The 10,231-nt window shown below is 37.0% G+C and overlaps 1 pseudogene; it reads right to left on the bottom strand.

Annotated features, from left to right (window-relative positions):
- Positions 1 to 10,231, bottom strand: part of LOC109279365 — a 139,598-nt pseudogene that overhangs the window by 127,087 nt on the left and 2,280 nt on the right.

The raw sequence follows: 10,231 nt of genomic DNA, 5'->3' as shown, positions 1-10,231 counted from the left end.
GATAATATATATTAACTACTGTATAGTTAAAATACAGAATATTTAAAAAAAAATTCTGTAAGCTGTTCTTGTTAGCAAATATATTTATGAAGGTCATCAATAGGTAAGATCAGCTTGGATAAATTTGTGACAATGAATTGATTGATCACCTTTAATATTTAGGAATAGGCAGGAGCAGCTTGGGGGTAATGGGGTCTGTCCTCACTAGAACTTGATAAAACTCAATAAAACCTTTCTGAGTCGTACTTACCTCTTGTGTTAATGGCTGATGGCGTGCATCAAGCCTGACACCACAACATGCAGGAACAGTGGTTTTGCTTCTCAATAGAATGTATACTGTGCCCGCACAGTAGCGCTCAGTGGGGATTTCCCCGGCTGCCAGCCAGCAGTGGGCATCATGGGTTCATGATGAACAAGCCCAGAGGAGCTGGGGTCTTGAGCAGTGTCAGTGTGAAATGTGTGTGTATGTGTGCATGCATGTCTCGGAATACAAATCTTAGAATACAAGATTGCCATCCACTCACTATACCCATCCTGTCGAGCAAATACCTTTTTTATTACATGTCACTGAGTGGTGTAGTTTTGTTCTTGCAGCCACACCACTGAAATTTCCTTGTGGCAAGCAATGTACAAGACTACTGGCCCTTTTTTCTGTCTTCCAACCTCTAGCAGCTAAATATTCTTGTCTTGTTAGTATTATATTAATAATGAATAACCAATACATTTCTTACTTTGTATAATATTGTTCTCCTAGACATTTTCTGTGTTATATGCATATATATCCACACATACATACACACACACACTCACAGAAAAATTTACTGCAAAATTTTCTGTTGAAATCCCCACCAGCTAAAAAACATTAGAATTGCCACAGGTAATAGGATTCAATATATCACTGGCTCTGTTAATTCTTTTATGCTTAATAACATGAAATTGAAGACATATCTCTTCTACACCCCTTTCTCTTACCTCTTTAGTGTCTTTGCTTGGTGCCTCTGGTGATACTTTTAAAAGTTTTGCTTCTATTATTGTTCTACACATCAAGTAAGATACATCATGTAATGCAGAAACTTTACAATGGAAGAAAAGCAACAAAAAACTTAAACAGAAACAAAACAGCCTAATTGTTCTTATAGTTATATTTGCGTGAAACTCATGCACAGAGAAAGAAGAAATTGTAAATTGTCTGTGCTAGAAGTTTTGCAAACAGTTACAGATACGAGACAGCACTCAAGTTTTGTTGTGTCACAATAGCCTAATACCTTAAGTACCAAATGGCATGCTAATATTAATGATCCAGAAAATTTCTGGGTTTCATTGGGTTGGTTTTTTTAAGGAAGTTATTAATCTGAGTGTATATAAGTCTTTATCTGAGTTCCAGTAGATACAATTGCATTTTTATGAAAGTTGATCAAGTATTTGTGCAAAAGTATGGGCTTTTAAAATCTTTTTTTGCTAGCATGTATAATCATTTGATTTTGCTTAAAATTCTGCATGGAAATTTTGAACACTGCTTGGCCTTTACTGTAGCTTTGGATGTTCACTACCACCTCCTTAGTAACGATTACAAATCAGTTGTGTGTGCCTGATATACTAAAGACGGTGGTTGTCACCTTAAAATTCATGGCTACTTTAAGAACATAAAAAGGGGAGTATGTCATTGGATCAAAGATCCATCTGTGTATGATGGATGTCAGTATCCTGTTTCTGACATTGGCCAAGAATAGATTTATAGGTAAGAATACCATTACAGGGGAAACAGCTACATGACTGAAGTGATGCAAATAAACAGCTTACTTTTGTTTTGTAGTTTTTCTAATTCATTGACACACAAAATCCCCACCCAAAAAACCCAAAAAACAGAAAGGAGGAAAAAAAAAAAAAAAAGGAAAGTACATTTAGAAATTCAGGTCAGAAAAAAAAATTTTTTTTTTCTTTCTGAGTATGCATTTACACACTCATGCAACCATCACACATATGTGGAGGTTGTATTATTTTCTAAAAGTTTTGTTTAAAAATTGCCTCTAGCTAATTTTGTTGGGTTTTTTTTTGTTTTTTTTTTAAAGCTATATCTTTAATGCAAAAATACCTAATTTGAAAGACTAGGAAATATGTTCATTTTTATTTTTCCCATAATTTCTCTCTTTTTCAGAAAAGAATACTGAAATGTTGTGTTTGCAGATAGGTAAATTACTCCTTTATTTTTGTCTACTCTTAACTGTAATTCTTCACAGAAACTACTCATGAGTGTAAAGTGTTTGGGAATAGCCTGACATCCTATGACAATATTAATTCTACATTAAAATTAAATCTTCTTGAAACTTTCTTCCTTCATGTTGTACAACATCTAGAATGCACACATGCAGTTTGGCATTAAAATGCCACAGCACTCCCTTGTTTAGCAAAGCTGGCAACAGAGAAAATATTATGCCAGTTCTTTAAAACCAGAAGTGCTTCCCTCTCCACTTACACATGCAGTTCCAGTTGCAGTCACATAATTGGGTCTCAGATACCTGAGAAATTGCCTCTCTCTCTTTCTCGAATCCCCATGCCCAAGTTAAGAACTACTATTAAAGGTCTCACTTTCATTCCCCAATTGCTTTTCTCTCAGAAAGCTTCACTGTGGTACCCTAGCAATTTGCTTCCTTTTATCTGTTGATTTTCAAGTGTGTTAGGACAAAGTTAGAGAGTAGAGAGCTAACCTCTTTCTCAGGTTTTTTCTCATGGATGAGTTTGGGGTATCTTATGGTATTTTAAAAATGCAGTTCAGTATATTTAACTCAATGTTGTATAATCACCAATTATACAGTCTTATACAATTATTATTATTTTTCATTGTGTGTCCATATGAGAGGATTCTCTCACTTTATATGTTTATTTCTCACAGCACTGAAAAAAAAAAGAGATTTAGGGTCGTAGTCTTGTTGGGTTCTTCTCTGGATTTCATCTCAGCTGCAGCTCTGCTCTTTTCAGCAGGATAAACGTGACTGACAACTGAGTTACAAGACAGATAGACAGTTACAAAACAAATAGACAGAAAATTTAACTTTGTGCCTCATAAAGACTAAGCCTACATGTAGTTTTGAAGGAAATCTTTCTCATCAATAGTTGTTGGCATCAATAGCTATATTCATCACATGTGTCTACATGTGTGTGTTTGTATGTGCTCTGTGGTGAAAAGACTTTATTCCTTTCCAACATTAGTTCACATTTCATTTATGAATGCAGTAGTCTTTTTTCAGAAGTAAGCAAACTTTTATATCACTCAACCTAAATAAGTAGGTTTTAGAGAAACTGGACATTCAGCATTCTGAAAATCAGGTGCTGGAGAAAAATAAAAAAGCATCTAAAAGTAACTGTGTTTCATCTCTAAAAACAGCCATCTAAAAGTTAGGCATAGCTGCCTTTATAATCAATGAAGAAAAATGAGTGCCCCCACATCTCAGTTGTTGCTTTAGCTGCCCACCATGTCTCGGTTATCTCAATGATGTCGTAGCTTTGTGAACACATGCACACCTCCACTTTTTAATACTTGTTTCCCAGGCTACATATGCCTGAGGTGAATTTTCTCTTTTATAATTTCTGAGGCCTCTCTTGTTCCCATCATCCTGCACCTTTGCTTTCCAGCACTGTTGACCCCTACTGCATTTTACCGTGAGTTGTGCTGTTCCTAATTTAAAGCTCTCCTCATCAGTTTGACCAGCCTTTTGCAAAGATTGTCTTAGCTCCACTTTGTCAGGAGCATCCCCTCTCCCCCTACCAGTCCTCCATCCTCAAAGTAGGTCCCATGGTTGTAAAAGCCAAATTCCTGTCAACATCACCAGCTGCACAACCAGATTGTTGACCTGCAGGTGTTAAAATTAATATAATTGTATGACTTTGGTGTGACAGGACTCAACATCAGCCAGGGTTTTAAGGTAGATCTGTTTAGATTTTCTCCAGTCCAAAGGCAGAATGATATTTAAACCTAGTTTTAATTTTGTTTTTAGTAGACTAAAACCTAGAACGTGTAACTCTCTGAATAAAGAAAACCTACAGTTTTCTTGCAGTAGTAAAATAAACACTGCCAGAGAGGTCTCCTGGGCACTGGAACTTCATTGCCTGTGCTATTAAATTGTTAGAGAGGTCTCTAGCATGCTTTTGGCCTAGGAAAATGAGCAGATGTCCTGCCAGGGCCTTAGCAAGGTTTGGATTTAGCACAAGTCAGACATGTTTCTCAAGAGGCAGCATGCATTCAGCCACCCTGTTTGGAAGCTAAGAGAGTATAATAGTATGGTCATGGGCCATTCCATGCTGAAGAACAGTTTAGGGAGCATTTTTGTTGCCAGTTTAAATGTAGTAAACATGATTAGGAAAAGCAGAATAAGAGGAAAAAAAAGTAGCATTAGAAACAACTTTTCTTCTGCCAGCTGTGCCCTTGCAGACAGGTTCTGGCTCTCAGTCCAGCCACTGAAACTCAGGTTTTTGAATTACGAGATATTATATTCATTTCTTTCTAATTCCTAGGAAATTCTCTCCATCCTCTAGCTGACCACTGCTCCAAAGCAGTTTCTCAGCCCATGCACAAAATGTAAACTGCCAAATCTTTCTGTGAGTCTTTCAAGCCTTTTCTGTTTGGGCATGCTCTAATCTCACCCACATATTTCAACCCCCCTTTTTTTTGTTGTTTTGTTTTGCTGGTTTGTTTTTTTTTTTAATTTCTGGAAGGTTCCATGCGTCCCAGTGACTTCTTAAACAATTATAACCCAAGAACATACACACATGCGATATCTTTCCTTAAATAGGGCATTATACCCAAGCTAATTAGCTGAATTCTCAGCAGGGCTAATTAGCTTGGGCGGAGCCCCATGGCAAGGGATATGTTGTCTTTGGTTCCAGAGCAACACTGTTTGCGCCAACAAGTGCTCTGCACAGTCCTCTACTCAGCAGGGTAAAACCCTCCATCAGAAACCTGAGTTGCAGCAACCATCTTGCAAAACTTGGCTGGTTTGTATCTTCTAACCTAGTTAAAATATGTGACTTCTGCTGCTGCTTTTTCCTCTAGACATGGTATTTCCCAGCCTAATTCCATTAGTCTCTTTAGAAACCAGTTTGTGTGAAAGCTGAAGCACAAAATGTGCTGGCAGGGCATTGCAGCAGGTGCATAGTCACTGTGCTCTATCATGTATAACTTTAGATACTAGAGACACTAAAGACTTTGTTAAAATGATTATCCATAATCCTAGACATTAAAAGGGGGTAGTAGGCCAAAATTTTTCTCTCTGTTGAAGAAGAATCTTGTTAGAAACTAATCCAAATTATTGATGGGTCATTTGTGACTCTTTCCCGTAACTGTGGGTCTGGATTTTCATGACAGATGGATGAGTTGGCATTCTTGGTAGGAACTGTGCTCCCTGCAAATACATTAGTATACATACATGGTATTTTGCCTCTCTGAAGTTGTGTACGTCTGTTTGGATGGCATTTTGCCTACTCACAAGTCAGCACAGAAGTCAAGCAATGGTAGGTTTATGCGGACAGTTGGCATTACCCTGCAAATGTCACTTTTTTTCAGGAATTCTTCGTTCTGTGCCAATATTACATATTGGCACCACATGCCTCTTTACACCTAATTACATGAGTTGACACTTACATGACAGAACAGAAATGGTTGATCTGAAGAGGGAAAGAAAGGTTGAAATTTATGGTTGCTTTTACAAATACAAGTAATATGTTTTCAGACTTGTTGGAACATCAATATACAGGAGGACTCATGACCCTTTCACTCTCTCACGTTCAAGTTATTTTCCTAAAAAGTAATGATCATCAGTGTCCCTTGTTCTGGCACAGATGAATGTCTGATAAGGCTAAGTCCTTCTACTAAGAAGTTTGTATTATGCATGTACTGAACTTTTAAGGGGGATAAGTGAAAGAGATAATTGTTCTGTTTCTTGTAAAACCAGGATAAGAAATAGTTTTTCTGTTGTAAAATGCACAAGAAATAAAAAGTGGAGGTAATATACATAAATGTAGCACATAGATAACTGGTTTGGGACTTCTAGAGTTATGCTCATTCTTTTCTAGAGCTCTTTTCATCTCACCCATGTACAGTCCAACAGATAACAAGAGAGGGTTTAAAAGCAATTCTGTACAGTTACCTCTGCACTTACTGGCAAGTAGTAGTTCAGCATCATTAGCATGTCCCTTTCTTCCTCTTTTTCTTACTCTTCTTGTTTTTCTTTTCTCTTCTCTCTCCAGTATTCGCAGGGTACATCTACTATTTTCATTGTCCTGGCTGAAAGACCATGATCTGGTTTTGCAGAATTTTGCAGAAAACTAACAAAACAAAACAATAAAAGTGAATAGCTTTCTTTTGGATTGGTGAATGGTGGATCCAACAAGCACCCAGACTGCAGTAAGGAAGCATGGAGGAGCAACATTCTCTACACATTTAAGCACCAATGAGCTATTAGATTATCTCAACAGCTCATAGAAACTCAGGTGCTTCCCTGTAGACCAGTGATACCTTTGGCTTTTCATTTTGGCAGGTAGCTGACTTTGGGGAACTGATTAAGCCTGACTGGGACTGTTACTCAAATTAGCAAGATGACCACTTTTTAGTGAGGACATCTGCTAAACAGCTTCACAGCCTCCTCAAAATCAGGTCACTTTCTTCCCTCAAATCTATAAAGACAAATAAGCTCTTCCATATTCACTAGAAGATGACTAGTGAATGTCAGGTATTGCAACAGAAAACTTCTAGGACATAATTTGCTTGCAACAGAGACAGTAAAGACTTAAATAGCTTGTATGTGTCTGCTTAAATACAGTTAAACTAGCTTGGATGATCATACCCGCATCACTTCAGCTAATTCTGCAATGAAGACATAACCATACTTAACAATATAAATAAAAATATAAATACAAATAATCATCTTCATGATGCAGTTGTTCAAACATGTTCTCTTTCAACTTTGCTAAATTATTTAACCCTTCCACTCCTCCCAAAGTCCTCAAAAGAAAGTAAACTGGAGTGAGGAACATGTGTCTTACCTTTTTCCTTTTACTAGTTTGTGGGATGGATTGACCACACAAAAGAAAAGAACGACATCCTACAAAATGGGACCACAGCAAATGCATAATCTTGATTGATACAACCCCTCCCAAAAGCTTACTGTTACATCTGGGTATTCTTTCCAAAAGGGATGTAAAGGTATAACTGTATTTTGAAAGCAAGCATTTAGCATGAGTTGCAAGAAGTGACAATATGACTTTGTTTTAGAGATCGATGGAAAAGTTAATGTATCAGTTAAAAAAAAAAACACAACAAACAATTTGCCTGCAAAACAGCTGCTGTTGTTTAAGAATGAATTAGTCCTTGTCCATGAAAAACCTCACATATCACCCACATATGTGAAGCAGTCTTTGAGACTTTGATTTATCCTAACTATAGGCATCAACTTGTATGCCCTAATGGGGAGTTTAATTTAAATTAGTAGCTCAGATTTTCTTGATAATTGATAAAGAGAATGAAGTACTTCCAGGCAGTGATTCAGATGGAAAGAATCACCTTCTAGAGGTGTTTCTTTCTCTTCAGTGCTTGTATAAGAGTCCTGGGCTTTTTGTTTTGGCACTGCAGTGGAATTAGACGGGATAAATGTGGGTATGTTTCTGGGTTCATTCGTAGTTCAGTTCAGTATAAGTAAATTGAGTTTGCCTAAATGGCTTGCACTGCTTCCTTAAAACAATCTGGTTTATTTGGCCTGAAATTCACCAGCAGTAGTCATGCATCCAGTTATCACATCTCAAGTGAGGAGTGATAACTAACAGCTATGGAGCTGTCATCTGCTGAATAGCTCCAGCTGTTCTGAAAGCCAGCATCTGGCTACATCCCAAATTTAAAAAAAAAAAAAAAAATTAAAAAAATCAAGAAACATTCTAAGTTCTTCCCTTAAGCAGTTACTTTAGAGCATTATTTTTGTTAGGTGTAATAATGTAAAATGTAAAAAGGTATTATTTTTATAAGATGTTTAATAATATTTACCACATAAGTTCAAAAGACTAATAAAGCAGAATTAAATATGTATGATTTTGGTACAACCTTATGTACCTCTGTGAGTAAGAACAGACTACAACAGTTCATGCTTACAAAACATTTTCTTTGCAATATATTTCTTTGCAATAAGAATTTATTTTAAAATAATTTTATAAATTACTTCAGTAATATTTTTGCATAAAGCTTCTGTAAAAGTATAAAAAAAGGGGAAAAACCCTCAAACAACCCATGTTAAATATTTGCACAGATAGGTATGCACGAAGTTTCTGAGGATTTTCCATTTTTGTGAGAAACACAGTTGGTAGAAATGCAACTCTAAATTGAGGATTTAGAGGAGTCTAAAGATTGGGGGGTGGGGGGCAAATGCTGTTTGGTGGGAGAAATATGGATATTATATCTCTAAAACTGCACAGGATGCCAGATCAGAGAACTGTATAGGTTGAGAAAAAATGGTGTAACAATGCATATCACACTGGTTCCTATTGATTCCTATTGATTCCCATGGCTCCTCTGTGGTTGCTATGAACTTCTAGGGAGCTCACTGGCATTTGCATATAAGGCAACAAGGAGGAAAAAGTATAATAATCCCCAATACCAAACCCAGAGAATCCCAGTTTCTGAGTAGTGTTATCCTTCCTAAATACAATAGTGGTTTCAGTGGGTTTACTTACATCCTGCTCTGCCTTCAGAGCATCAGGCTGGAATTTTTTTACAAATATGACGTGGAAATATGTTCCTCTTGTGACCTCCCACTTGGTATTATAAGTGCCCCAGAAATCTTCTAAACTGAAGCAAGTGAGCTACTGCAAGGCCTAGAGGGGAGTGAGAGGAATGACATTTTAAGGGGCAAGCAATTTTTTACAACAAATTCTGAAGGTGACAAAAGCTTCTGGACCAGAATTAAGGAGGGTGCTTTGACAAGTCCAGCTGCATTTTTCTAGGACTTACGATTGATCAATGGTGAGTTAAGAGAGAAGAGAAAAAAGTATTCAAAGCTATTGAAATACGACCACCTAAATATTCATTGGAACATTTGCTGTTTCTTGGTATGATAATATATTGAAGCAATTCATACTTAACCTTTCTCCAAAAAAGGCCATGCTCTTTAAAATCTGAAGCTGAATATGCACTAAAAAAGTTGTACTGCTTCACTATTCTCCCCTGAGAGTTATGCCAAATCTGTATGGGAAGAGAATCTGTTTTACCTAGATAATTATCTCTAGTTCTGGTGACACCCTGCATAAATGTACTGCAAAACATCACAGTGTTTTGAAGATACCTGATATTGATACAAAACCAACACACAGCCATGCTTTCCTCATTTGAAGAGGAGGGGAATATTAGAGTATATTCCAGATTTTTTTAGCAGCACTATCAACAAATACTGATTTCCAACTAGCATTTTTGCCTTTGGAGTTCATTATGTCAGTCTGTTTGAGAACTACCCGGGCTTAGAAGGCTGACAAGATTGCAAAATTCACTCGTAATTTCATTAACATATGAGTAAGCTTTAGAAACACATGGGTAGGTTTTAGAAACACACAAATAGGCTTTAGAAATAACTGTGTTCTGCAATTTGTTCAAATGCAGGCAGTCTGCCTCCAGACAGGTCTCATATGGCCTCTCCTCAGTCTCCATGGTTAGTCTGGAGGATGCTGCCTACAGCTCTTTGATGTCATGGCTGAGCATGCTGTCCCCACCAGCAAGGCGGTAGGTATTAGCCCCAGAGCAGGGTGATAGCTGGAGCAACGGACATTCATTTATGGACTTATGATCATTTTCAGTATCAAACTTCTCTAGACTTTTTTAAAAATACTACAAGTAGCCCAAGCCCTTGTAATGTTCTTGTTTCCTGTTTCACAAGCCTCATTTGAATGTTATCACTCTCCCAAATGAGAAATGTAACAACCTTGTTTTGCTTACCAGCTTGCCAAGCTAATGAAGAATGGAACATTCAGCAAAATAGAAAATCCATCTCAATATTACCCCAGATACTATCACTCCATAAGGAGCTATTATATCTTAGTATGGCCTCAATATGCTGTGAAATCCACACCTAATATATATGCACAATAAGAAATACAAGTGTAAGATTTATCTTATCTAAATGTAACCATCAAAAACATAAACACCAAGCTTAGTAATTTGATCTCCCTCTTTAGAGAATACAGAGAGAGAAGCACCTGTTGAAAA

Source organism: Aptenodytes forsteri, unplaced genomic scaffold (genome assembly GCF_000699145.1).
Source record: "Aptenodytes forsteri isolate BGI_AS27 unplaced genomic scaffold, ASM69914v1 Scaffold172, whole genome shotgun sequence".
Lineage (NCBI taxonomy): Eukaryota > Metazoa > Chordata > Aves > Sphenisciformes > Spheniscidae > Aptenodytes > Aptenodytes forsteri.
This window is presented reverse-complemented; position numbering and strand designations above follow the sequence as displayed.